Here is a 2,860-nt window from a genome sequence, read left to right on the forward strand (position 1 = left end):
TTAAAATGATGCAAGCGTTAAATTTTAAAGTTGCAAATTTGGTAATTTTGATGCTTTATATTCGATTTTTTTTCTATTTGAAAGATTTAGAACCAAAAAATAGAATTTTTAAAAAATTTAAAATTGAATAGTTAAAATTTTTTAATTTGCGATTGAAAATTACATATGTTTTAAGTTTCAAAATTAAAAATGCTGTAATTTTGAAGATTTCCATTCAAAAATGTTTCAATTTGAAAGATTGATATTTGATCTTCTTTTTATCTTCAAAATCATCCAAATTTGAGAATTTGTATTTACAATTCTATAAAATTGAAGAGTTTTCAATTTTAAATCTTCAAGATTAAATAAATAATGAAAATATAATCTATAATAATAATTAATAATACAATAATAAATTAATAAATTAATAAATAATCAATTAGTAATTATAGTAAGATTTATAATTCCATAATGGCTTTAAGACCACCTTTTTACAATAAAAAATCCATAATTAACTTAATTATTTCTTTCTTTGCTTCTAATTTCATTTGGGATAAAATGCTATCTTTCAATCAAATTCGCAGATTACTGTAAGCCAATTAAAATTAAAATTATAATTATAATCCAAGTCTAAATTCAAATTCAAATTAATTATAAAGTTTAAATTTAAATTTTGTGAAAGCTGATGTAGCTATTTCAATAATATTTATTTAAATTAATCATTATTCATTATGTTTTATAGTGCTTTAAACTCAAGCATAATTTTTAATTTAATAATTAGGTAATTAATTGATTAATTTATTAATTAATGATTAATTCCGAATGCGCTATTACAGAAGTTTTTTTTATCAATCTCAGATATTTTCACATATATAAAAACATTTCTTATTTTCTCACACTTTTTCAATAGCATTGTTATTGAAGGATATCCGCAAAAGAATTATTCAGTTTCTCGATAAACTGATCGACGCGAGTACTTCTTGGCCAGTGGAGGGGCCACATATATAGAAGTGAATGTTTCTTGTCGCACTCAACCGCATTCGTCACTCAGTCTTCATAGTTATTATTGTCACTACGCGACACTTTTTTACACGTGAGTATACTAATTTTTTTAATTAAAAAAAATAAATAACCTATAGATGTTTTTTTTAATAAGATTTTTTCAATATAATACTTTTCTTCAAACAGAAATAGGACGAAAATGGCCAGGGTTCCCTAATTAATATTTCGTCAACTTTTCTATTATTAAATTCCTTAAAAGGTAAAACGCAAAACAGATTTAATCTTTTTGAAAAAATGAAATTTATGAAACAAAATTTCAAAAAAATTAAACATAATTTACCATTACATTTTTTGGTTGGATGTTTAATTTGGCAAAGTATTTTTTATTTATTGGAAGACCATCCTACCAAAAAAATCAGGTATCTTTGATCTTATTCAAACAAATTGTTTTGCGGCTTGCAAAATATTAATTTTCATTAACAGTTAGAATATAAGTGAAATAAGTACATTATAAAGTTTTTTTTACTTTACTAGATAATTTTACACTTTAAAAAGTAATAGGAAAAAAATTATCAAGATCTCCTAAATTAATATTTTGTCAGCTATCTTGACATTCCATAAAAGGAAAAACATAAGAAAAGAATACATCATGTTTAAAAAACTAAATTTATGAAAAAAAATTTTTTTTAATTAAACAAAATTTTCAAATAAATCTTTTTGTTGGATCCTTAACTTAGCAAAACATTTCTTATTTGATGAAAGGCTATACTAAAAAATATATATATTTCTGTATCTTTCGTCCTTTTCAACAATAATAAAATTCTGCGTTTTGCAAAATATTATTTTACGTCGATAATTAAAATTTAAGCGAAATAATTGTATTATCAGTTTTTTTTACTTCACCAGATAATTTTGAACTTCAAAAAGTAATGTGACAAAAATTCCAGGATCCCCTAAATTAATATTTCGTCAGATTTTTTATCTTGAAATTCCTTAAAAGGAAGAATGAAAGTAAGAATTAAATCTTTTTGATAAATCTAAATTTATGAAGAATATTTAAAAAAAAAAATAAGCATAATTTACACTTAAATCTTTTTGTTTGATCCTTATCTTGAAAAAATATTTTTTATTTCATGAAAGACTACTAAAAAAAAATATTTTGTATCTTTCAGCTTCTTCTTTAAAAAAATATATATTCTGAGTTTTGCAAAATAGTACATTTCGTCCACAGTTACAATTTAAGCGAAATCATTATTTTATAGGTTTTTTACACTACCAGATAATTTTCCATTTCAAACAGTAATAGGACAAAAATTGCCAGGTACCCCTAAATTAATATTTTGCAAGATTTTTTATCTTAAAATTCCTTAAAAGAAAGAATGGAAGCAACAATTAAATTTTTTTGAACAAACTAAATTCATGAAGAATAATTTTTTAAAAATAAACATAATTTACAATTAAATCTTTTTGTTTGTTCCTTAACTAGGCAACAACATTTTTATTTCATGAAAGACTGTACCAAAAAAAATATTTCGCATCTTTCAGCTTCTTCTTTAAGAATATATATATTCTGAGTTTTGCAAAATAGTAACAGTTAATAGTAATAGTTTATAATAATAGTTTTAACTGTACATTTTCAAAATTGAAAACTTTTCCATTTTAAAGATTGAAAATTCCAAATTTTATAATTATGAAATGTGATAATTGAAAACTCTTCAATTTTAAAAATGTATAAATAAAAATGCTTAATTTTTGATAATTCTGATAATGAAAGTTTTATTTTTTGGTTCTAAATCTTTCAAATAGAAAAAAAATCGAATATAAAGCATCAAAATTACCAAATTTGCAACTTTAAAATTTAACGCTTGCATCATTTTAA

General features: G+C 21.8%; 1 protein-coding gene across 2 annotated transcripts in view; it reads left to right on the plus strand.

The window, feature by feature from the left end:
- The first annotated feature begins 949 nt into the window (after window positions 1-949).
- Window positions 950-2,860, plus strand: part of LOC117182160 (actin cytoskeleton-regulatory complex protein pan1-like) — a 9,476-nt gene continuing 7,565 nt past the window's right edge. Inside the window, exon 1 of one of the 2 annotated variants that reach the window (XM_033375211.1) lies at window positions 950-1,072. The gene's annotated coding sequence lies outside the window, so the exon portion shown is untranslated. The remainder of the gene's footprint in view (window positions 1,073-2,860) is intronic. The other variant, XM_033375212.1, reaches the window with a different exon arrangement.

This window comes from Belonocnema kinseyi, chromosome 10 (genome assembly GCF_010883055.1).
Source record: "Belonocnema kinseyi isolate 2016_QV_RU_SX_M_011 chromosome 10, B_treatae_v1, whole genome shotgun sequence".
NCBI lineage: Eukaryota > Metazoa > Arthropoda > Insecta > Hymenoptera > Cynipidae > Belonocnema > Belonocnema kinseyi.